The sequence below is a fragment of the Notechis scutatus genome, chromosome 4, assembly GCF_049901735.1.
Source record: "Notechis scutatus isolate UNSWTSFEM ecotype Mainland chromosome 4, rNotScu1.2, whole genome shotgun sequence".
In the NCBI taxonomy this organism is placed as follows: Eukaryota; Metazoa; Chordata; class Lepidosauria; order Squamata; family Elapidae; genus Notechis; species Notechis scutatus.
Genome location: NC_142012.1, coordinates 33139434 through 33167397, shown reverse-complemented (window position 1 = coordinate 33167397; position 27964 = coordinate 33139434). Strand labels below are relative to the sequence as shown.

The following is a 27964-nucleotide window of genomic DNA, read 5'->3' as shown; positions in this document are numbered from 1 at the left end:
TGTTGAACTACCTTCAACATTGCTGGAATGAAATGTTCATCAAAATAAATATGTAAGCATACTTTTCATAGTAATGATAAAATGATCTATATTTCAAAATGTATTCCAACAAAATCTTAGTAAGTTTCTGTTGTTTCTGACAGTCCCTATTGATTCTTCTACCAATTTTATGATAGTTTAATAGACTCCACAATCAACTAAAAGCAAAGACCTGTGAAAAACCCAAAATTTTACTTGCAAAAGTGAAGTACATTAAGCATTTAGCGGGTTCAAATTTTTATGTCATTTTTCTGTTTCAACTTTCTCCTACAAAACAAAGTCATAACAATATTGTGATATTACTGTGATGATATATGGAAGAACATTTTCAATGATGTTTTCCAAGAATGAGAAGGGTTTACATATTATCAAGCCATAAGAAAAAGTAAAAGGATCTTTCAGGAAAAAAATATTATATTGTACAGGTTACATAATGTTTTGGTGATTCTTTTCCAAGATACTGTGATACCATCTATATTCCAGATTTGATTTCATAGCCTTAGTAAGATAAACACTCAGATATGCCAAACATAAACATAAAACCATTTTCCTTCTATCTTTCAGAAATATCCACAAATACACACTCTTAATAAAAAATACTGTTGCATATGTTGCAGATTCAGCATATGAATACATAAGAAACCAGACCATTTAAATGACCAATCCACAATGGACCCAACCAACCAACTCAGAATTTAAATATTGCATCAAACCCATGGCAGTCTGACCAACTGACCACACCAGCACACAAGGCGTATATAAGCTAAAGAGTAATAGAACAAGTCACTTCTACCAAAGTCCCACTGATTATATTACCTAGACTGGTAATGAAATGTCTGTGAGCTAAATGGCAAGCTTGGAGAACAAATCACTGCCAAAATCTATTCTTTCAATGCTGTTATATTTCTAATTTTAATTTAATGCTTTAATCATTCAAAAATTCAGAATACTATTTTGCAGAACAAATTAGTACAGGATAATTCATAGATATTTTCTTTTTTTCACAGCATACTGATTAATATATGATAATAGAATGATATGTTCCATTCACAATGATGAATGGAAAAATATATTAGAATTGAAACAGCAGTTCAACTAACAGCTAATGATGCTTCCAGATCACAGCTTTCTCAAGATGTCAGAGTACAAGAAGAAATACAAGGAGCAGCAATTAGAAGATACAGTTGGCATGAAGTTTTGGAACTACAATGGCTGATTTGGTGCATTGTTATTAAATTACCTTGATTTTGATTTGTGCTCACAAGAAGAATAGGCAGAGGAAAACATTTGCACAGCCACATATATGTTTACTTGAGATCTTTGTTAGAGTTTATCGTTATTTGCAATGTATAATGCAGTTTTAGGAAGAAATCTTGACAAAAAGAAATATAACGAATCATTTTGGATGAACAAAGTTAGCAGAATAAATTGAAAACAAAAAGCAGAAAGCTTTGATCTGAAAGTCTCAGCTTTATGGAGAATTCTTTAACAGAAAAAGATTTACTTTTGTTTTCTTGAATTTATTTGTAGAGTATAAAATTGGATATTTATGTTTTGGTTGATTAGAAGGATAGATGCAATTCATCCTCAACAATCAGTCTTCATCTCCAAGAATAGTTGGAATGCAGACAAATGCTTCCTGAGACAGAAATTTCTAAAAACAATAATTCTTAAAGCAATGTGTAGAGTGTGTAGCTGATGTATTATTTTTTTCCAGAAACAGATTTTGATAAAAGACACAGATTATGCACTTTGGCAGCAAGTCTAGGCAGCGTTTTTATGTTTCACATTTATATGATAATCACATCAACTATAACACTTGTTATTAGCATATTTACCAATTTAAAGAGGAGTGGGATGGCCTCTAGTGGTACATATGTGCACATAAAAATACAGGAAATTGATATCCATATGCATTTAGATTTTGGATTCAAAGAAAGCTCCCTAGCTTCTAATTATGATTACTGTTTCTAAAAAAACCTGGGAAATAAATTTACCTTAATCCCTGACAGACCATTTAGCAGAAAGTTAAAATAATTTTCTTACATTAAATTTAATTTTGTTCTGAAACTATTTATTCCTTAATACAACTTTTACAACCTTTTACACTGAACTTCATGACACACATTAATGATGCTTTCAATTTCAGTAATATATCAAGGCAGCTAAACTGTCCGTTCTGATTTTTTTTCCTTGAAAAGGAATATGCACTATAAAGTATATGACTATTGCTCAGTTTAAACTTTACAGTATGGAGAATGGCATTTCTTCTTTATTCTGTGCTTAGAGGTGAACTGGAACTTTTTAGTTTAATAACTATTCTTAAAAATGATATATTGTTAAAAAAAGGTACAACTTTCATCAAGAATGTAAAACTTATGTGCTTGAATATACATTTCTGACTTTGGAACAAGCTGTTCAAATAAAACAATGTTATACTTGCTTGGTTTCTGATTAAGTCCAAATGCATATTGTTATTTGGTTTTGCCTAATGGTCCAGTCAAGTTATCAATAATAGCATCTCTTTTCTATCCAAGGAATTGATGGCATAGGGAAATAAATTCAGCCACAATGTTGTCTAAACAGCCAAAACCGAATCCTACTGAAATTATCCTTAGAATGCAAAAACTTACTGAACTGAAAATCACCGCATAGACAAAGTGTCATTCACAACAACCTTATTCCTATTCTAATTATGAAATAATATTCTAATGCATAGAACAGGTTTTCACATATTTTTTTCTAACTTATGTTAGATTGTAATAGTGCAGTTGTATACCTTTGAAGCCTTTGAGTTTAGTATTTAGTGGTATTAAAATTATTCCAGAGTTACAAAATTTAATTTGCAGAGTAAGATAAAGGTTTAAAATCTTCTTGTCTGAGAGTTGTTTATTCAGAACAAGAGAGGATTGTTTCATATAAATTCTCCCCATTATAAAAATACACATACAAGCAAGATCTGAATTATGTTTTTTTTTTTAAGCCGCTCTAGTTGATTTTGGACATTGTAAAAAGCAGAATTCAATAAAATTCATTGAAGTTTATTTTAAGGTACTTATGTAGTGTAAAAGTACAGGTATCACAAAATACTTTTATGTAATGGAACTCTATAAGCACAGTTTCCTGTGTATTTGCTGTATGTGTATATGTAAGTCTATACATATAAAACTAGCTTATATATTTCAGAATCAGCATAAGCAAAGAACCATAAAAAACAACAGATGAGCTTATTCTCTGGTTCTAAAACTTTCCTAATGCTGGTCATTGTACCAACTATAAGAAATATTTATGATTTGTCCAGTGGTGGGATTCAGACGGTTTTCACAAGTTCACGCAAATCAGTAGTTAACCTTTTCTGCAGTTCAGTGAACTGGCTGATCCACTCTGGGCCCACTGTGCTTGGCTGAAGAGCAGGGGCAGACAGGTGGGCAGGCAGAGGGGTGATGCGGGTGATGCAATGGTGCCGGGTGAAGGGTAGCTGGGGGAGATAGGAGGGAAGGCACCCCTGATGTGAATAACATTGACTTGGTCATGCTCACCCAGACACATGACCACCCAACCACACCTAGCCAGCCAGTCATTAGAGCAGAGAAATGGTTGTTAAATTATTTGAATACCACCACTAGATTTGTCTAAATCTAAATCTATAAATTCCTTTATTCTTAAAAAACAATCAAACCCAGAGATAATTATATACAGACTGAACGTCTGCTCAATGATTTATCTCATTGTCCACTAGGGGCTTTAGAGATAATACATACAGGAATCCCTTTTTCCCGTCTTTTTCTCTCAGATTTACTATTTCATGATGAGAAAATTCTTAAGCTCCTCTCTTCAGTCTGCTTTTTTTTAAAGGAAAAAATAGATTATTCCTCAACTTTTATACACTTGGACAGGGATCATACTTAATAATCTTTATCTGTTCTTTGCCTCTTAAGCAACTGCCTCCTGATTTCCCATTGCATTTGGCAACTGATAGACATATACTCTGCTAAATCTGAATCCAAATTAAAGAACTGGATAATTCAAACAGGTTATGTCAAATTCTTCTCTACAAGTTAAAACGTCTCTCAACTAAAGATGCGTTATGGGCATATACTCTACATAAATGACCTCTGTGATCATATTAAAAGCAACTGTGTTATTTTCACTAATGATGTAAAACTATTCAACACCACTGACAATACTGCTACCCTTCAAAAAGACCTTGACTATGTGTCAGAATGGTCAAACAAGTGGCAACTTCAAATCTCAACAAACAAATGCTCTGTCTTACATATTGGCAAAATAAATCAGAAAATAAAATACAAGCTGAATAGTCAAGACCATGTTGATGACACCCACTATGTCAAGGACTGCGGAGTACTCATCTCTAATTATCTAAGTGCTAGAGCCCATTGTAACTACATAGCCAAAAAGCCATTAAGAGTTCTTAACCTAATCCTGTATAACATTTTTTTCTAGTAATATCACACTTCTAACTAGAGCATACAAAACATTTGTTAGACCAATACTTGAATACAGCTCATCAGTATGGAACCTGCACTACATATCGGATATTAATACAGTCAAGAAAGTCCAGAAATATTCCATGAGAAGAGTACTCCACTCCTCTACTCATAGCAGAATACCTTATGCCACCAGACTTGACATTTTAGACCTAGACAACCTAGAACCATGCCGCCTTCGGTCCAACCTAAGTGTAGTTCATAAAATTATCTATTGCAATGTCCTTCCTGTCAATGAATACTTCAGCTTCAATCACAACAATAGATACAAACTAAAGGTAAACTGCACCAAACTTGAATGCAGGAAATACAACTTCAGCAACAGAGTGGTAAGTATCTGGAATCCTCTACCTGACTTTGTGGTTTCTTCCCCAAACCCCCAAAACTTTAATCTTATACTGTCTACTATAGACCTCATCCTTTCCTAAGAGGTTTGTAAGGGGCATGCATAAGTGCACCAACGTGCCTACTGTCGCTATCCTAATGTTTCTTTTTATTTGTATCCATCTCATGCATTTATAACCATGTTTATACTTATACCTGTTATCTAATACTATAAAAATATTAATAGATTTTACTCTAAACAACTAGTCTATTGTAAATAAATAATACTTCTAAAGCAGGATGGTAGGAAATTAACTAAAGACATATTTCTAATACTGAAGCACTGTTATATGGTACTAAGGCTAAGTTTCTTTGTTTTTGCTAGGACAACAAAAAGTAGCCAAAAACTACTTTGTTTTTTCGGGACGTTGTTGGGGAGAAAATAAAATCAGGAGTATTAGATAATGTTCACTGCTTTGAGTTATTTGTAAAAATAATAATGTTAAGACTGGAAAAAAAAAGTTTTCAAAACTGGTTTGAATTTCAGTGAACCTTCATATTTGTAGTGCTTTGCACTTTTCTTGATTTGTCAGCCTCATTTGGTAATGTAAATTCATCACAAAGGCAGATATTATACCTGACTGGCTCACCAAATAATAATTTGTGTGATGTCATTAAAATAATTGCAGTGCTTTTAACTGATAAATATTTAGTTGTATATTTATTTTCTACTCTTAATATAATCTTGTTTATAAGCTACTTGTAAATGGCCGGTAGTTCATGTAAAGTCAGCAGGATAGAAAACCTGCTGATATGACTGGCTGATTGAATAAAATAATTTAAGGCCATGTATATATCTTCTAGAAAAATCTGCTAGCAGGTTCAGATAGATGAAGCTGCAATGCAATCTTGAATGGAAATGAGAAACACAAAGCTCGTGGTACTGAGATGCATTCAGCAACAATCCACAATCACACTTCTTATTTCTGGAGAATATGGCACCTGTGTTTAACTAAATAAAAAAGTTGTTGGTACCCTTTATTAAGGGATGTCTGAGACCAAGGTAGCAAAACTGAAACTGAAGTTGTTCATGCCATGTTTTAAAGCTATTTTGGAAACAACTGACATGCACATTTATGGGACTGGGTTATTTGAGGAACATCCTTTCTCTGGTTATATTAATCCAATCTATCAGATCAATGTATAGTTAATGTATTTCCTATTCCTGGAAGGATAGGAAAGTTATCAATTACATCTACAAAAGAATGTCATCTGACAGGATCTGGAATGAAAGCCTATTCTACCACAGTGCCCCCACTGTCAAACATCACCCTCCCCCCCGGACCTATTTTCAAAGGTTTGTTCAGATGAAACCCTTCGATCAGTACTTTTAAAAAATCTACAATTATCATAGCTTTTTCTCCTTAATTGCTTTTTTTATAACAGAAAAAGTGGGAAACACATGAAAAAGTGGAAAACAGCTGGAAAAGCAATGTTTTAACTACCTTTAAAATGCTCTGAATGAAGCAGAATTACTGCACAAGAAAAACCACACCTGGAACTCTTTAGAATAATATGTTTAGATGAAAAAAAAAATGGATTCTACTTAAAGGCAAGATGTGAGCATCTTTTTTAGGGGAGGGGGGTAGACACAGAGAGAGAGTTAGAAGAAAAATCTGTGTATAAAAAATCAAGTGAAAAAAATGAAATAAAAGAAATTAATGGAATCAAATGTATGGATTTATGGGTTATTGATTCCTATATCGGAACCAGTATCAAAGAAAATGAATACATTTCCATTGAAGGAGTTTTAGCATGGCAGAAAATGTGTGTAGCACCTGCTATAACCCAAATACCAGTACTGAGTTTGAGAGTTTTCCAGTAATTTCTCAAGCACAATTAGCTCCTTTATTATATTGTCCATTAGATTAAGCTTGTAGCAACCCTACTGCAATGACTCCATTGCTCAAAATCATAAGAAAAAGTTTTTGACTAATTGACAAAATGGCAAAAGGTATGAAAAAATATAGAAATATTCTATAGATTAATTGTTAGTTACATTAAATAATGCTGAAAAGGTAAAGCAAATGAATTGGGTAGTATGCCACCTATAAACTGACAAACAATCAACAAACATTTTATAAGACTGGCTTTTTGCGTCTGAACTTTCAGTTCTACAACCTTTCTCAGCTTAAGATGTTCTTCTCTGGGACAATTTTCTGGTTCAGGATTCAAGAATGGTAATCCAGTGTCCTAGCATGGATAATCCAGATATAATAAACTGATATAACTATGACTATAAGGAAACAATATGAGCAAAGCTTATTATCTTCATTAATTTTCACTCAATTTCCACCATACTGAGAAGATATTACGTTGTTAATGTAAGCTACCCAATTTAGAAAGAAAGAATTCCCTGAACAAAAAGAAAGAAAGTAAAAAAGAAAACAAACAACAAAAACCTTCACCACCTCACCACAGTATCATGCTGCTATCAAATTTATTGGTTTCAAAATTTTACAAGTGATAAAAAGTTAATATTGTGTTAATGCAATTTTTAAATGCTTTATAATTGCTATCATAGTGCAAATTATTTGTTTTTATTACTACTGTTTAGCCAGGCTCCTTATCTTATCAGTTTGGGATCTTGTTAAGCAGCCTCTTGAGCTTTGTCATAGATAATAGATTACTTGCAATAAGTATATCATGGAAATTAACTAAATTCAATTTCACAAACCATCCTCATACTTATTTTGCATGAACTCAAAAAGAGAAATGCAAAAAGAATAATATTAATGCCCACTTCTTAGTTTCTTGAAAAAAACATTAAAACTTATATAGCAGACTATTTTTCTGAGAAAATACCGATATTATATTTTTTTACATCTTAATTTATTTTGTCATGCATTAAGGAAGGAAGATTACTCAATAAATTTTCTGAAAATATTCTACCATTCTATTATTGTTCTTATTATTAGCACCACACGTCCATACAAACTCAATGCCATGGAATGATATTAGTTCTGAGGCTTGTGAGAAGTGCAAAATGGTGCCCAGATTTGCAATATACAAGTTCCTGTTTTCACTTGAAGCAGCAGAATAGGTAATGATAAAAGGTTATGGTTCAGTCAACTTTAATGGTTATCTGTACCCCAGAAAAATGTTGCAGCATGTTTCTTTCGCACTAAACACTTTGTGTTCTTTTGTATCTTGTTTTTCAAGAATGCATTATAAGCAAGGCTTCAGCCACAACATGATATGTTTGTACCATGTTTATTGAATAGGAGCATAGCTCCATAATCAATTAAAAATGCTGGGTAATTATAGAATCATTTTATGTAGGTGTCTTGCAAGTGTCTGGTTTTGAACAACCAATAAATATATAGCTATTGCCAGTTTAGAAAGGATCATCCTAAATATTAATCTGTAAACACGCTCTATAATTACCAAGACCAAGTAAGATCAAAGAATATGTTCAGGTAAAATTTCCTTAAGAATCCCCTACTTCTTACAGTACACCTCACACACATTAGTCACTTATGGAATTTGAAAGTGAGGGCTGTCATGGTTAGGCACAAATAAACTTGTGACAATACAAATTCATTATAATAACAGTGCAGAGATGTCAAGTTCCACCCCCTATTCCCCATAAGAAAGTTATCAACTCATTATTTCTTTATAAAAATTATTTGCTGTCCATCTCATCTTCAATGACTCTGGGAACCTTACAACATGTCATTAGGACATAAAGGTAAGAAAAAAAATCTGTTTTGCTCGATTGTTTCGCTATTTTCGGTATTGCTCCTCTAGAAAATTGGTTTGTTTTTAAACAGTCAATCTGTATTACAGAATATTGTAAATTAATTAATGCACTGTGTAATAATAATATGGGTTCTTACTGATGATAATAGTAGCTTTTAGGAATTTAGAAAGAAAAAAGAGCCCTTTATAATGTATTTTTTTTTAGAAAAATTATTACCAACTATTCCATTATTAAATTACCTCATTTTTTATTATTTATTAAATATATTTGCTGTCCACCCATTTGAATTCTGGAATTCTGGAATTCTTTCACATTTGAAAGATCCAACTTTTAAAATAAAAATATTTAAAATAATAAAATAAGTATACATTCCATTGTTGATTATATATATATATATATATATATATATATATATATATATATATATATATATATATATATATATACACACTACACCTACACACACACACACACACACACACACACACACACACACACACACACACACATATATATATATATATATATATATATATATATATATATATATATATATATATATATATATATGTGGATCTTTGGTTATTCGGGTTCTCTCCCGTAAGATTCAAAGTATCTAGGCAACGCGTTTCGGCGAGGTCCCACTCGCCATCTTCAGGCTGGTGCTTTCAGCTTAGTGCCAGTGCAAGCAGTGTGTGACCGGAGCTGCCATCTCTATATATACAAGTGGTGGGGATGGTGTGCTGGGCTGGTTGGCTGTGCTGCGGCCTCTTGATTGGTTGATGGAGTTGATGTTGGTATAATGGGCTGTGTAATGGCCTTTTGTTGTAGAGATATCCTGGATCTTGTGCTGTCATCTCCTGGGTCGTTAGCCTCTTGTGTTTTGAACGGCTTGGGTAATGGGTTGTGTGATGGGCTTGTGAGTTCTTTTGTTGTGGTATCCTGGGTCTTGCGTTGTAATCTCCTGGGTCGTTTGTGTTTTGATCTCTTTTCGATTAGCCTCCTGTGTAGTAACAGCTTGGGTAATGGGTTGTGTGATGACCTTGTGAGATTTATTGCTGTGGTATCCTTGGTCTTGTGCTGTGATATCCTGGGTCATTTGCTGTGTTGTGACTTCTTGAGTTCTTGAGGTGTAATTTCTTGAGTTTTCTGATGTGATGTCCTGAGCGGGTGGCTGTGATGTAGCATTTTGGGTTTTTAATATGGCTTTGAGTTTGGGGTCTGGGTCTGTGTTCGTTTGGCTTCGAGTTCGTGGTCGTGATCATCTGCCATCATCAGGCTTCTGTATAGTGTTCATCTGTGAGTCAGGCTTTTACAGTGGTTTCAGATTTGAATTTGGGGCAGCCTATTGCTGTGCCAAAATGGTTTTTTCTTCATCCTGATTGGTTGGGATTCTTGGTCTGTGTTTATTGGTCTTGGAGTTTGCTGTGTTCTGCTTGATTGGTGTTTCTAATATCTAATTTCTAATATCATGCCCGGCCACATACATTGGACAGACCAATAGAAGAATAAGTACCCGCCTGGATGAACACAAAAATGCAGTCAAAAAGCTGGAACACACTTCCTCACTAGTACAACACATGGAAGCCACAGGTCATAGCATCAACTTCAATGGTACCAAAACCCTAGCCACTATAGAAAACCCCAGCCACAGAATCATCAGAGAAGCCATAGAGATTGAAAAAAGACCAGAAAGCATGAACAGAAGAGATGATTCCACCAGACTGTCAATCATTTGGAAGCCTGCACTCACAAACAAAAAAATCTCCACACCATAAGCCAGGCAAACACCTGACACAAACAGATCCCCCCTGATATCTCCAGCTCAAACACACCCCAACCAGGCACCCAGATGAAAAACCTAGCTTCCTAACTAACGATAGCCAGTCCATTTACCCAGAGCCAAGCTGCACTAAAGGCCTCTAATAAAGTAACACAATGTTGCCAGCCAATCAAGATACAAAAAGAGCCAAAAAAACAGACAGAAGATATTAGAAACACCAATCAAGCAGAACACAGCAAACTCCAAGACCAATAAACACAGACCAAGACTCTCAACCAATCAGGATGAAGAAAAAACCATTCTGGCACAGCAATAGGCTGCCCCAAATTCAAATCTGAAACCACTGTAAAAGCCTGACTCACAGATGAACACTATACAGAAGCCTGATGATGGCAGATGAGATTCTGCCGAAACGTCATACAACTTTAAAAGCACAACTACTATGACGTGGGAAAATACCCGAACAAAGCTGAATGCCATACATGTAAGTACCCATGAAAACTTAAGAAAAGATAGATAGATAGATAGATAGATAGATAGATAGATAGATAGATAGATAGATAGATAGATAGATCGATCGATCTTTGGTTATTCGGGTTTCTCCCACGTAAGATTGGAGTATCTGAGCAGCGTTTCGATGAAGTCTCATTCATCATCTTCAGGCTTCTGTCTTCAGCTATGTGCTTCTCAGAGCCTGAAGATAATGAATGAGACTTCATCGAACGTTGCTCAGATACTTCCAATCTTACGCGGGAGAAAAACCCGAATAACCAAAGATCCACATACAAATACCATGAGAACCTCAGAATATATATATATATATATATATATATATATATATATATATATATATATATATATATATATATATATATATATACACACACACACATATATACACACATATACATATACATATACATATACATATATACATATATACATATATACATATATACATATATACATATATACACATACATACATACATACATACATACATACATACATACATACATATATATATTTGTTTTCTTTTTCATGGGTACAGGTATGTAGGTCTAGGTGTGTTCGGTCTTTTCCCGTGTAAGATTAAGAGTATCTTGGCGATGTTTCGGTGAGGTCCCACTCGCCATCCTCAGGCTGGTGCTTTCGGCTTCGTGCCAGTGCAAGCAGTGTGTGATTGGAGCTGCCGTCTCTCTATTGTATACTGGTGGTGGGGGCTGGTGTGCTGGGCTGGTTGGCTGCGCTGCTGCCTCTTGATTGGTTGATGGAGTTGATATAATGGGCTGTGTGCTGGCCTTGTGAGTTTTGTTGTGGAGATATCCTGGATCTTGTGCTGTAATCTCCTGGGTCGTTTGTTTTGTAGTGATCTTTTTTCCATTAGCCTCTCATGTTTTAATGGCTTGGGTAATGGGTTGTGTGATGGGCTTGTGAGTTCTTTTGTTGTGGTATCCTGGGTCCTGCGTTGTAATCTCCTGGGTCGTTTGTGTTTTGATCTTTTTTCCTTTAGCCTCCTGTGTAGTAACGGCTTGGGTAATGGGTTGTGTGATGACCTTGTGAGATTTATTGCTGTGGTATCCTTGGTCTTGTGCTGTGATATCCTGGGTCATTTGCTGTGTTGTAACTTCTTGAGTTCTTGTGGTGTAATTTCCTGAGTTTTCTGATGTGATGTCCTGAGCGGGTGGCTGTGATGTAGCATTCTGGGTTTTAGTCTGGCTTCGAGTTTGGGGTCTGGGTCTGTGTTCTTGGTGTGTGTCAGCTTGTTTGGTTTTGGTGTCGGGGGTGCGACAGCTGGCGAAGCAGCTGTGGTCTGTTTTCTGGATGGTGGTTGTCCTTCGTTTATAGGATGGGCTTGGGCTTGGGTCTGATGAGGGGGATTGGCGATGGTATCCCGTGTTTTTTGGGGTTTGGTGTTGGTTTTCATGGCTGGGACTTGTATGTTGGTGAGGGCTAGCTTCCAGTTGTCTGGTAGGCGGGAGGTATCGTCCCATCTATTCATGTTATGGGGGTGTTTCTCCATCTCGATGGCTTCCCTCATTATTCTCTTGCTGGAGCGTTCAGTGTTGGATATTAATTTGGTTCCTTTGAAATTAATTTCATGTCCTGTGGCTTTAAGGTGCTGGAAGACGGAGGAAGTATTTTCTTCTCTTCTGACTGTGTTTTTGTGTTCTGCAATGCATGCATTTATTCCCCTGTTGGTTTGTCCAATGTATGTGACTGGGCAATTGTTGCATGGTGTGAGTCCGACTTTCACAGCCATTTCAGTTTTAAATTTGGGGCTAGCCTACTGCTGTGCCAGAATGTTTTTTTCTTCATCCTGATTGGTTGGGAGTCTTGGTCTGTGTTTATTGGTCTTGGAGTTTGCTGTGTTCTGCTTGATTGGTGTTTCTAATATCTTCTGTCTGTTTTGTGGCTTTTTTTTTTTTTTTGTCTTGATTGGCTGGCAACATTGTGTTCCTGTATTGGAGGCTTTTAGTGCGGCTTGGCTCTGAGTAAATGGACGGCTATCATTTATTAGGAAGCTAGGTTTCATCTGGGTGCCTGGTTGGGGTGTGTTTGAGCTGGAGATATCAGGGGGGGATCCGTTTGTGCCCAGGTGTTTGCCTGGCTTGTGGTGTGGAGATTTTTTTGTTTGTGAGTTCAGGCTTCCAAATAATTGACAGTCTGGTGGAATCATCTCTTCTATTCATGCTTTCAGGTCTTTTTTCAATCTGTATGGCTTCTCTGATAATTCTGTGGCTGGGGTTTTCTATAGTGGCTAGTGTTTTGGTGCCATTGAAGCCGATGCTATGACCTGTTGCTTTCATGTGTTGGACTAGTGAGGAAGTGTGTTCCAGCTTTTTTACTGAATTTTTGTGTTCACCTAGGCAGGTACTTATTCTTGCATTCAGCTTTGTTCGGGTATTTTCCCACGTCATTGTAGTTGTGCTTTTAAAGTTGTAGCAACGTTTCGGCAGAATCTCACCTGCCATCATCAGGCTAATATATATATATATATATATATATATATATATATATATATATATATATATATATATATATATTAGAAAGATTTTATTACACATATTTTAAAAATATCTAAACTGGAGATTTTTGTGGAGATTTCTAAAAAAAACTCGCTTCATAAATAAATATATAAAGAGGCAGAACATAATTCTGAGTAAACTCATGGAAACATTGGAGGCTGACTGAATTATTCATCCATATGGGCACTTAACTTGTTAAGCTTTATGAATACTACCTATGTGGATTTGTCTCCTTACTGCTTTGCTTCTCCAATAATCTGAGCATTACAAATATAAAGTGTGTTCACAAATCAAAGGAATCTGTCAAGAATAAGTTTCCTAACAACACTATAGAGGCTTAGAAAATGATGCAGGTTAAGGCATCTTGGGATAATGTACCAAGAGCTCGCCTAATGGAAGTATATTGCTTTCAACTAAATTCTCATGTTGTCTGATAAATTACAATTTTGTCTTATTTTCTACAGCATTACATTCTGTTTCATTGTATACACTACTCTATCATGAAGGATAGGCAGAATCTTTCTGGCAAATGAAATGGAAGACTGTGTGAACTAGTATTTCTGTGAATTCTAACTAATGCAACAGTTGCCAAGCCATTAATGTTCTACAACAAACAACACTTTATTAGAAATAAACAATCAATAATTATTTGCTAATCATCACGCTGCATTTTAATATTTTAACAAATATGAGCATGACTGAGATTTAACAAATTGCAAGTGGAAATAGACCAAGTATTGAACATTTCAAGTGGGTGCCTTTCGATTAGTTGCTAGCAGTGGTGATGAGAATATTTCCCATACCCTAACTCCTCCATTGATTGATTTCATTTTCTCAATTCTGGTTCAAAATGTGATATTAAAATGAATGAATGAATGAATGAATGTTTGCCAGGTCCAGTCCGATAGCATTAACTTAAAATTTTAACATGTCTTAAATCCACAGTTGTAGCAATTAAAAATCGTGGTTGCACTGGCTTCTACAATTATTAAACTATGTTTCTTTATTATTATCAATTAAATTCACAGCCCTCAATAAGATAGATAGATAAATAAATGTCATATCAAATGAAATAGGCCTAGTGTAAAGTTGTGTTGTCTCATTGAAGTCAAGGCTCATAAAACTGTAAAAACATCTGCTGTTAGAAAGAAATTAAAGGCAATGGAATGCTGCATAAATTAGGCAAAAGAATTTTAAAAAGTGTATCATTAATGTTGTGTCTCTGTAATACAATGTTTCTGCTCCATTTAGTACAACAGACACAGAATCCAAAGAGTTTGAGAGGATTTTTTTTCACTCGCTGGTGAAATCTTGCTATTTGTTATTTAGTCATATCTCTTTATTTAAGTGATTGGGAGGATTTTTTTCAAACAATAAGAAGAACCAAGTTTATAATGAACAGGTAACCATTGAAAATTGAAGGCATATCTTAAAAAGTGATTGCAGAATTCATATTTGAAATTTGAAGTAATTGTTCAGAAATTTTACCATAAAGTTGGGACACATCCAGGAATTCACTTGAAAATATGGTGTGAGCTGATTTTATTTCATTGCATTTTTTTCTGAATGTAAAAACTTCTCAAAACAAACTTTATAAGAATATCATCCTCATCCTCATCCTCATCATCATCCTCATCATCATCATAGGACTTTGTATTAATAGTCAGGAAATTTAAATGCTCTTTATCATAGTTTATGTTTTCTTTCTGTAGTATAGTATATATTTTCTTTCTGTATCTGATATCACTTGTTTTTTATAATTTGTAAGCCACCCAGAGTCACCTTGTAGAGGATATAGGTGGCATAGGAATATAAACAAACAAACAAATAAATAAATAGTCATTCATATGGTTTAGATATAGTGATTCTAAATTTGGGCTGAGCCTCATAAAGTATAAATACCGTTATGTGTACCTTGAATTCTTCCAATCTTCTACTTGTCGAAGACATTATGGTTGAAAGAGCACTCTGCCCATTTTCTCAGTTCAATACTTCCATCCAGCAACTGACAGATGCCAACAATGATGTTGCTTTGTTGAAGTTAGAATTGGCCAAATATCCAATGCCAAAGTATCTAGGATTATAAAAATGAGACAGAGTGTTTTTAATTGTCCTCTACATTGATTTTACATTTTACGTTATCGGCAGCTTTCTAAACTAATCCCTCAGATTCCAACTATCACAGTAAATACAAATAGTGAATCATTATGTCACTATAAGGGCAAGACAGTATTTTTATTCCTTTTGAAATTTTGGTAGGGTGGCTAAGGAGCAAAATGAATTCTTTATGCTCCTAAAATTAGGGATATAAACCTATTGATGATTTTAAAGATCTGTGTCATTACTTTGCATTGCTAAATTATTTATTATTGTTTTATATTCACATATTTAATTTACATTCACTTTTTTTCCAGAAGAATACATAACACTACTTCTTCCATATTTGCCCCCACAATACCTCTAATATGTAAATGGGGCTGAAATATTCTCCAAATCAGCCAGTTTTCTCCAAATCAGCCAGTGAACTTCCAAAACAAAGCTAGATTGGATTTGAATAGAATCTCTCTAGTCCTAGCTCATCATTTTAAATTGTAGCATCTTCATAATTCAAAATCATCATCATCCCAAATGAAAACAAACAAGCAACCTTCCCTCCACAACAAAAGAGTTTTAACTCCACAAAATCAATTTTATGTCCACTTTTAAACTATGGCAAAATTTAAATGTAATTAGAATCAACATTTTTGTAGTGATGTAGTCAAAATTTGATGCACTTAATCCACTCCTGAGTACTTTTTTTGTACTGAACTCTTTTTTAAAAGTCTATTCCTTTACTTGTTCTATATAACAATTTTTTTCTCTCATGCCTTGATCCCTTGTGACTGTCCGGATAAGTTTCTGAAGCTTTCTTGGCAAGATTTTCAGAAATGGATTGCAATTGCTTTCTTCCTAAGAGAGAGTTGCTGGACCAAGGTCACCCAGCTGGCTTTGTGCCCAATGTGGAACTAAAACTCATGGTTTCATGGATAACAAAGAGAGTAACACCTCATTTAAGTCTAGATTGTAAAGTGCTAAAATATCATTGCCACTGAAGTTACATAAGTCTATCCCATAACAACAATACTTTGTACTAGAATTTTGGATTTTATGTAGCCTTGTTCGGATGTGACAAATGAAATTGCTCATGGTCCCACATCTCTCCTTGAGAAATCTCTGTTTTTGCAGATCTTAGGAATTGTCAAAGAGAGGAGCAGAGCCCTAGTGGTTAAGATGCTGGGCTTGTTGACAGAAAGATTGACAGTTGGCCATCCAAGCAGCACATGACAGGGTAAGCTCTCATTCTTGCTCCAGCTCCTGCCAACCTAGCAGTTTGAAAGCATGCAAATCAGAGGTGGTATTCAACTGGTTTTCACTGGTTCAGGTGAACTGGTAGTGTGATTTGGCATGGGTCGTCGAACTGGCTGGCCATGCCCTTGACCCAGTCAACTGGTCACCCGGTCATTCACTTGCCCTGGTTGCTCTCCTAGATTTCCCTACCATATGGCAGCCACAGTGCAGCTCGGAACTCCCAGAATTCCTGAGCTAACATGACTGGAGGAGGAATTCTGGGAGTTGAAGTCCACAAGTCTTAGCCCCGGGGGGGGGGGGGGGGGGGGGGGGGGGGGGGGGGGGGGGGGGGGGGGGGGGGGGGGGGCCCGGCGGGGGGGGGGGGGGGGGGGGGCCCCGGGGGGGGGGGTTGGGGTGGGGGGGGGGGGGGGTGGGGGGGGTTGGGGGTGTTGTGTGTGTTTTGGGGGGGGTTGGGGGGTGGGTGTGTGTGTGTGTGTGGGGGGGGGGGGGGGGGGGGGGGGGGGGGGGGGGGGGGGGGGGGGGGGGGGGGGGGGGGGGGGGGGGGGGGGGGGGGGGGGGGGGGGGGGGGGGGGGGGGGGGGGGGGGGGGGGGGGGGGGGGGGGGGGGGGGGGGGGGGGGGGGGGGGGGGGGGGGGGGGGGGGGGGGGGGGGGGGGGGGGGGGGGGGGGCCCCGGGCGGGGGGGGGGGGGGGGGGGGGGGGGGGGGGGGGGGGGGGGGGGGGGGGGGGGGGGGGGGGGGGGGGGGGGGGGGAGGGGGGGGGGGGGGGGGGGGGGAAGCTGTCAAGTTTGAAGACCCCTGTTCTAGTCCATCTCCTTGCTTCAGCAGGAGATCCATATAGAATCATAGAATAGCAAATTTAGAAGGAACCTTGGAGGCCATCTAGTCCAACCCCCTGCTCCAGCAGGAGACCTTATATCATCTGGAATCTTGATTATTTTGGTGCCTCTAACAGAGAGGAAAATTGGCAGAGCAGTTTACTAGGACTAGGCTGCCATGCAGAGGAAGGCAGAGATAGTCCTTCACTTATGACCACAATTGAGCCCAAAATTTTGGTTGCTAAGCAAGAGCATTATTAAGTGAGTTTCACCACATTTTACTCAATCCATGATATCTCCTGGGTCTAACAGTCATGTGCAGGCTAGGGAAGTAAATCTGAAGGTGTATGCAATGTTCTAATGTACAGAAATTATACTTAAATGTGTGACAGAAAGTGGACTATGGGTGTGTTTTTCCAAAAGCAGTGAGGTTGAATGTATATAGTTTTAGAAGAGGGTGTGTGTGTGTGTGTGTGTGTGTGTGTGTGTGTACATACACATACAGTATATATAGTAGATAATTATCTTTTTGTGTGCCCATACACACACTATACTAGGTAAGATGTATGTACACATGTGGCATATATACATTGGATTAAATAGTGTATTTTGGATGTTCAGTAGTAGTAAATAAATAGAGAGGGAAATTGTATCTCTTTGAGGCCAGGCAAGGCACCCCTTGATGTGAGTGATGTCAAGTTGGCCATGCCCACCCAGACATATGACCACCAAGCCACACCCACCAAATAAGAACCGGGAGTAAAAAAAATTGAATCAATGCAAGTAGATAAATATCACTTCAGTGATTAGTAACAGCATTCCATGCCCCTTGGTGTAGTCATGCTGGCCACATGACAACAGAAGTGTCCTCAAACATCACTGACTCTCTTGGCTAAGAAATGGAGATGAGCACTATTCTTTAGAATTGGACATGATTTGTCAGGGGAAACCTCTACTTTTCTTTAAAAAAATAAGGATTGAAAAGCAGAAAGAAATTTTAGCAGTGAGAAGTGATTTTCACCTCATCATGGTGACTTTTGGTGCCACTTTTTATTTTTTATTTTTGGGAGTTTAGGTTCACCTAATATATCAGGTCCAGGACAGGCTTTTGAAAAAGAATTAGGATCTTTTCTAAGATTGTAGACTGCTTTTAAAGAAAATGATATATTTAAAAAAAATGTTTTAATTAGTTTTGTCTTTTAAAACAAACGATCAGCAATATAGATGGGAAAACAATCTCAAAAGAAAGCTAAATGTTGCATTTATATAACTCATATTTAGAAGTATATATCAGATAATTTATCTCAAGCCCTTCAAAAGCTTAAACATTTCCTCTTTAACTCTCCTAAGCTATTTTTGAGGGCAAACATTTGAGCTGAAACATGTTGACCAAAGACCCTGCTACTTTTCTACTTCATTGATTCTATTTAATACTGAGAATGCCAATTTAAAATTATTTGGAGTAAAATATAAAGTGGTACAATTGATAGAATCTGGCTTTTAACAGTTTTCACATACACACCATCAAATATTTCATGCTAATATACCATCTCAGAGTGAATTATATATCTTTTTTTTTTTTAAAACAATTTTATTGATTTTCTACAAACAAACAAGACAAACAAAACATTAAAACATCAACTCTCTTATGTACCTACAGTGTGTCGGTTGGTTCATCAGTTTTGTGCATTCATTTCGTAGTCTCAATTACAGTTATATTACATAACAACTCATATTGTCAATCCAAACTTATATATCCTGATATCGCTATTAAAAAATCATTTGGCTATACTTTTAATCATTCATGCTTTATGAGATAACAATACTTTAAACAGTTTATTCTATAACAAATCATAATACCAGATCTATCCTAGAAACACTTTATAGATATAATGTCAAATAACAAAAGCGAAAGAAAAAATAAAGATATTCCTTGCTGTCTAAATATTCTATTATTGTATTTTGTCATCTAGCCACTGATAAAAAAGATGCCAAATTTCATAAAATTGTTTATCCTCTTGCTCTCTAATTTCAAATGTCAATCTGCTCATCTCAGCACATTCCAATATTTTCTTAATAATGTCTTCCTGCGATGGTATTTTCTCATTCTTCCAATTTTTAGCAAATACAATCCTAGCCGCTGTTAATACATTCAAGTCTTTACTGTATGTATCTGGTAAGATTCCCAATATAAAGAACTCCGGTTTCAAATCTATACGTTTCTTTATCATTTTTTCCAACCACATGCGAATTTTAGTCCAATATTTTCTAGCGTCCTCACAAGTCCACCACATATGGTAATATGAGCCAGGTATCTGATGACATTTCCAGCATTTTTCACATTTATTCTTGAACATTCTTGCTATTCTTGTCGGGGGGAAATGCCACCTGTAAAACATCAATTTTGAGACCACAATTTTTGCCATTTCTCTAGATCAATTATAGTGAATTATATTCTTATCAAATATATTCTGTTTCAAAGACCTACAGAAAATCACAAAACCAATAAATAAAATGTTAAAACATTCAAGTTTAAAAAAAGGCCTTCTGTCTTTAATCTGCATTCAACCAATTTGAATAGCACAGAATGATTAAGCTTGCTTTATTAACCAATTGCATTAAACAATGGAATACATAATAACAATAGCAATTAGATTTGTATACTGCTTCACAATGCTTTACAACCTTTTCTAAGACGTTTACCGAGTCAGCATATTGAGCCCAACATTCTGGTCTTCATTTTACTGACCTCGGTAGGATGAAAGATGAGTTAACCTTGAGCCAGTGAGACTCAAACTGCTGAACTTCTGAAAACTGGAAATCAGCAGAAATAGCCTGCAGTACTGCATTCCAACCACTATACCACCACAACTTTGTAATAACTGTGGAGTCCTCTATTGTCTCTGAGCTTGGTAGTTTGGTTGCAGCCAGAGGCCATAGGATGAGGATCACAGTGAGTCTGTGCTCCACGGCATATATTTTTCCTCATTTGTTGTTATTGTTATTAGGTAAAAGTTTCCCTCTCAAATATGTGCTAGTTGTTTCTGGCTCTAGGGGGTGGTGATCATCTCCATTTCAAAGCTGAAGAGTCAGCACTGCCTGAAGACATCTCCATGTGGCCAGCATGATCTCCATGTGGCCAGCATGGTCATGTGGCCAGCATGACTAAATGCCAAAAGCGCACAGAATGCTGTTACTTTCCCACCAAAATGGTCCCTATTTTTCTACTGACATTTTTACATGCTTTCGAACTGCTAGGTTTGCAGAAGCTGGGTCAAGTAATGGGAGCTCACTTCATTACACGGTACTAGGGATTCAAACTGCCAAACTGCCAACCTTTCTGATTGACAAGCTCAGCATCTTAGCCACTGAGGCACCGTGTCCCTGTTATTGTTGTTATTGTTATTACTAACTAACAAAAGGATTAGTGATTTCATTTATAATCTGAAAGCCATTGATGGATCTGATGAACATTTTTCTTAGTTTATCTTGTTTTTAATAGAATAATTTAATATGTATTTTTGTTCTTCCATATCATAGTTCTGAAATCTGGTTAAATACTTAGAACCTTCTGCTAAATAACACGCCCTTAAAATTCACTTCAAATCTATTCCTAGTGTATTTGTACTTATCATTTTGTTTTTATAAATATAATTATACATAGCAAAGGCAACAAAGTACTATGTGTTTTTGTTATTTTTAGTACATGGTTGCATCTGCACTTTAAGGGAGTTTTATAAATAGTGTACAATGGATTTCAATATAGTAAAATACAAATAAAATCATACTAAAGGTTGGAATGCAAATTCTGTCGATGCCCAGTTACAGATATCTCCAGAGATGCATTCCTTAAAAGATGTTGCATATTTTTCAGCAATCTTGCATTAAATAATATGATATTCCTTTGTCATATAAGGTTCTTATGATCGTGGAAGTGTCATGGAAAAAGTTAGATATTGTAAGATGTGCAGGGTTGAAAAACCATACCTGTACTTCCAATTTCCAAAACAAAAAAGCTCTCTGGCTCTTTATGCCTCACAGGATCTTAAAAACCTATCTGAAAAATAAAATAAAAAAATCCCACAGAGACTTAATTAACAAGATTTATTGAAATGGTAAGGATTAAGTCTACAGAAATCTCAGCAGCTGCATTACTTTCACTTTAGAAGCCAATTTACTTTTAGTTCATTAGGATAGAGGGTTTTTTTCCAGTATTTTCCTAATAATCTTCTATGAACTGAAGATCAGGCAGCTCTTTTTTTCAAATAACTAAGAAACACACATGTGCTAATCTTCCAACTTATTAATTGAACCTTATCAGGATGTGAACAGACTATCACAGTGCCTTAATAGAAGACTGATGTGTAAATCTCACATATTTCTAAAAATAAATGACAACATAATGCTTATTATGGATCATTTTACAGACATCAATGTAAAATAGAGAAGAAGAATCACTTGTTTGGCATACTCAACACAGCAATTCATTTAAATAGTTATATAAACATATCTAGATACTTTTCAGATCTAAAAATTGGATTTAAATCTGAAGAGTTGATATAGAAATGCACTTAAATGCAAAAGTTTAATTAGAGTGGGGCCAGAGCATATATGACCCTGTATTACTTCTGCATAATTTACTTCTACAGGTTATGTTGAATGAATAGGGCAAATCATATAAATAAAACAAGAATACTGTTGGATCAGCTTTGAAAATGTAAAGTGTATTGTTTCTTTAACATGGAATTGTTACATTTCCAAAAAGGAAATATTAGACATGAAAACAAAAATAAAAACAAAATAACTCTGTAATACTTCATGTTAAGACTAGAATATAAAAGAGAGGGAATCAAAATAAATACATTAAAATTATTAAAACAAACAAATAAAAAGAAATGTAATGAAACTACACCATGGTATAGTGTTCCATTACACATAAGAGTGAGATTCAATGCAGAAAGATTGTTGTAAAAAGGAATATTTGGTTTATATGAACAAGAGTTGAAATTTTATTCTTGTATGTTTGACACAGCAAAAATGTAAAATACACATATCTTGAAAAGAGGCATAAGCAATTTCTCCTTCTCTCTGTACATACTGTTCTATTCTTCTTTACAAGACATTATGATTTGTAAATGAAAGTGAATAATATTAAATAAAACTTTTAATTTTTATAATGGAAAAGCTGAATTATATTTTAAAAATGTCAACCTCTTCCTCATCGCATATTTTGAAATAAGAAGTGGAATAAGAATACAAATGGAAATAAACATTATACTGGGTCCAAAATATCAAATTAAGAAATCAGAACTATGAAAAAGTCATATGAACCCTATCAACAACTGTAGCATATAACATGTATTAACATCTGAGGAAATAAATATATTGGTTCAAAAAATTTATTAGAAACATTATAAAAAGGAGTAATTGAAATAAATTCTTCCACATCTTCCAAAAGGAAAGCTCACCTAAGTAAAACCACCATAGAAAATTTGGTTACCAAGATTCAAATATGACAATACTGACGGTGATAAAAAATGAAGCAGAAAATTGTAATATTCCCCCAGCTTGTATGAAAACAGAACTGTCAGAGAGGAGACAGGACAGCACTGAGGGAGTGGAGAAAGATAGAAGGGGGAAAAAAAATCCCATGATAGACATTTCTATAACACAGAAAATTGCTAAGCCTGACAGTGGTCACTGCTATGTTTCACCTTCTAGCTGTTATCGCATACGAGAGAACCATCTAGAGAAGACAGTAATTTTGATAAGCCAAAGCATTTCAACTGTGGGTGCAGACAGATTGGAATACAAGTCAGACAAAATAGCTTGATAATGCTGTGGAAGATTTAAACTATGCCTTAAATTTGTTTTCTTACAGTTCATCATTGAAATATTGGACATCATATTTGTCTGTGAAACATGGCTCAATGCATCTCTCCCTGACTCCATTACCACAGTAAGAGACTATCATGTTTACCAATCAGAGGAGGAGGTGGTGTTGCTATCTTCTATAAAAAGTCCTTACATCTAAAAAAACATCCAAGTTACCCAGGAGCTTGCTCTTCCTGAGACCATCATCTGTTAACTGTCCTTAAATGTCACATTTTGATTCTTACTATGTTACAGAGCACATGATTATGACATCGAACATGTAAACAAGCTAAATTCACTACTAACATGGGCAACATCCTGCCCACACACTTTTATCTTTCTTGGTGACTTCAATCTACCTCATATTAATTGGACCCTAAATGAATGTACAGCTGAACCCATACATGCAAACTTCTACAATGCTGTTACAAATCTAGGACTGGAACAACTAGTAACCAACAATACTAGACTTAACAACTGCCTCAATCTCATCTTCTGCAATAGCTTGAATTTAATTTATGGAATACAAACTAAAGAACCCTTTTCTAACAGTGACCACAACATGATTGACTTTTGCCTCAACATACGCCCACAAAAAAATCATCACAATGACATCATCCCCAATTATAACTTCAAAAATGGCAACTATGATCTTATAGACAACGATCTCTCATCCCTTGATTGGTAATCTCTATTTGCTGGATGAAATACTGTTGAAGACCATTACAACATATTCTTACTAGAAATCAAGAGACATCAAACTATACGTACCAATAACAACTCCCAAAACCAGAAAAAAACAGATTATCCATAACAATAATGAAGCTTCAATCCAAAAAGAGATCACTTTGGTGAAAAAATAAATCTGGTCACATTGCCAACTTCAAAAGCCGATACAAAAATATATGCCACCAGATAAAAACTGAATGCACTAATTATCACTTTCAACAAGAGGAAAACCTTCTACGCACAAATTCCACCCATGCTTTCTACAATTTTGTAAACAACAAACTAAAAGACTCAAGGTCCATCCCACCCCTGAAAGGACCGAAAGGTAAAGACTGCAATGATGACACTATCAAAGCAATTCTCTTTAACACATTCTTTGGTTCAGTATTTGTAAACAGCAATGGATCAAGACCAGTATTTCCTAGTCAAACCACAGACAACTGCAATGATCTAATAAATATCAATTTTACAGAAGATAATGTTGAAAAAGCACTACGCAATCTAAAACCATTCCTATCTATTGGACTGGATGGAATATGTGCCTACTTCTTTAAAAGGCTATTCACTGCCATAGCCAAACCTCTAAGCATAATCTTTGAAAAATCTTTCAGGACCAGCTCCTTGCCTAACCTATGGTCACAAGCGACGGTCATCCCCATCTTCAAAAAGGGAGACCCCAGCCTAGTTGAAAATTACAGACCAATCTCCTTATGCTGCATCACCTGTAAAGTCATGGAATCAATTATTAACCAATCCATTATCCTTCACTTAGAGACAAACAACCTACTCTCTAATAAACAATTTGGTTTCAGAAAAAAACTATCCTGTAATCTGCAACTCTTACATTGCAAAAACATATGGACTACACAACTCGATCAGGGCAAAGCAATAGACACAATCTACATTGACTTCTGTAAAGCCTTTGATTCAGTGGTACATGACAAACTACTCCTAAAACTAAAATCTTATGGTATCTCTGGACAACTGCATAACTGGATAGAAGCATTCCTGTCAAACAGACAACAAATGGTCAAAATTGGGAGTGTCCTATCAAATTATGTATCTGTCAATAGTGGTGTCCCCCAAGGCAGTGTTTAGGACCAACTCTCTTCATACTCTACATAAATGACCTCTGTGATCATATTAAGAGCAACTGCGTTCTCTTCGCTGATAATGTAATGCTGTTCAATACCACAGACAATACTGCTACCCTTCAAAAAGATCTTGACTATGTATCAGAAAGGTCAAACAAATGAGAACTTCAAATCTCAACAAATAAATGCTCTGTCTTACATATTGGCAAAAAAATATATCAGAAAATAAAATACAAGCTGAATAGTCAAGACCTTGTTGATGATCCAAGCTCTGTAAAGGACCTTGGAATACTCATCTCTAATGATCTAAGTGCTAGAGCCCACTGTAACTACATAGCCAAAAAGGCATTAAGAGTTGTTAACCTAATCCTACATAGCTTTTTCTCTGGTAATATTACACTACTAACTAGAGCATACAAAACATTTGCTAGACCAATACTCGAATACAGCTCATCAGTCTGGAACCCACATTACGTATCTGATATTAGCACAGTTGAGAAAGTCCAGAAATATTTCACAAGAAGAGTTCTCCACTACTCTACTCATTGTAGAATACCTTATGCCACCAGACGTGAAATTCTAGACCTAGAAAACCTTGAATTATGCCGTCTTCAGTCTGATCTAAGTATGGTATATAAAATCATACATTGCAATGACTTACCTGTCAATGAATACTTCAGCTTCAACCATAACAATACAAGAGCAAACAATAGATACAAACTCAAGGTTAACCGCACCAAACTTGATTGCAGGAAATACGACTTCATCAACAGAGTGGTCAATGTCTGTAATACTCTGCCTGACTCTGTGGTTTCTTCCTCAAACCCCAAAAACTTTAACCTTAGACTGTCCCTTTCCTAAGAGGTATGAAGGGGGCATGCATAAGCGCACCAATGTGCCTACCGTCCCTGTCCTATTGCTTCTTTTATTTTTTCTTATATTTCATGTACTTTATCTCATGTACTCATAACTATGTATATATTTATTGACAAATCAAAATAAATAAAGTAAATTTAAAAAAAGGCAATAAGAATGAATATTTAATGAAAGAAGCATCTACTTTATATTCCACTTTTACAGGAATTTGTGGATGTTCTCCACATTTTTTCTTAAAATCAGATTATCCTCTAATTGTATACTAGCAGCTTGTTTTAGCTATGAGGTATTTGCATATTTTAAAAAAACCCAATACCCCAAGACATTATTAATATTTAGGAGAATTCATTATATAAGTTGAAATTCTCCAAAACAAACAGCTTTGTATATATTCACCAAGTGGATACAGATGTTTCATCAGCGAAAAGATAAAATTCTCATGCAGCTTAATTGATTAGGAGTTCTTTAGAATGAATTTAATATTTTGCCTAAATTTGGAAGAAGAAAACATTGCTGTTGGCAGGTCAAATCTCCTCAGGCTCAAACTTGACTCAGCCTTCTCTCCTTCTGAGGTGGGTAAAATAAGGATCCAAACTGTTGAGCACAATATGCTGACTCTGTAAACCGCTTAAAGAGGGCTGTAAAGCACTGTAAAGTGGTATATTAGTCTGCTATTGCTGTTCAGTTCACAAAAAAACAATACCCAGACTTAATCTTTTGGCTGAAATTATACATACATTTTTCTTTGTATAAAAAAAAACAACAACAGGTTAATTGTATTTATTTATTTAACTTTATTTTGTCCAGCCATTCCAAAAAACTTCAGTTTATTACTTGATGGCTAATGAACGAAGCAACATACTTACTTAAGAATCTCTATGTGCATGTCAAGAAAAGGACTATTTTCTTTATATCAATAGAATTCTGTTTCAAAGGGCTTGCACAATGAGGTCTAAAAGTCTAATTAACACAAACAGAGTACTTATGGACCTTTGGGACTCCAGATTTATTTTCTGTAATACTAACACCTAGTAACTGAGTAATTAATAGAGTGCCAAAAGTGTTTTTCTTTGCCAGAATAGAAAAGGAAGTTTTTAATTTTGTTTTGGGTCTTTATTGCTGAGATGTGACAGATGGTAGCATTGATATTTATATTATATTACTATCTTAGAGCAATATCTTTGGCTTTCCATGCATCCTGATTTTTTTTTTTTTTTTTGGAAGGTGGAACCTCTGGAGAAAGGGGAACAATTACTTCAATCTACCTTACCCTGGACTTTTAATGAAGCATAAGAAACAAGGAAGTAGCATATCAATAGAGGAGTAATTATAGAATGAAAAAAAGGCACATATTCTTGATGCCTCATAAGCAAGAATAAACACCAGAATGTTAAACTGAATGTAATCATGTCTATTCACAGGGTAAATAATATAGGTTCTCAAGTATTGTGTCTCTTTTTGCTCAGAGAAAAAAACTAGTAATAAACTATCAGTAAACTAAGGACTTTATATTTGCATAAAACCAACCTAAAATTTGTAACTGATAAATTATTATTAATAATATCAAGTAGGTATTTATTAAAAATATACTGGATTGTTTGTTACAAACACCACTGTTCCTAGAAACAATATTTGTGTATCTGGAAAGTGTTGAACTGAATTCAGCTATCATAAGATGTTTCCATTCAAAATAAGCTTACTTTAATCCTTGCAGCTTTGCAAGGCCTTTGTAGCCAAAGTAATTTCTTAGCTTCTCTACAATATTCAGATATGTACTTTAGAG

The 27964-nt window shown here is 35.7% G+C and overlaps 1 long non-coding RNA gene across 1 annotated transcript; it reads right to left on the bottom strand.

Annotated features, from left to right (window-relative positions):
• Positions 1–237: 237 nt before the first annotated feature.
• Positions 238–27964, bottom strand: LOC148130696 (uncharacterized). The gene is made up of 3 exons (XR_015749598.1): positions 27882–27964; positions 15361–15520; positions 238–306 (listed from the first exon to the last, which is right to left on the bottom strand). It is a non-coding gene; the product is annotated as an uncharacterized LOC148130696 (long non-coding RNA).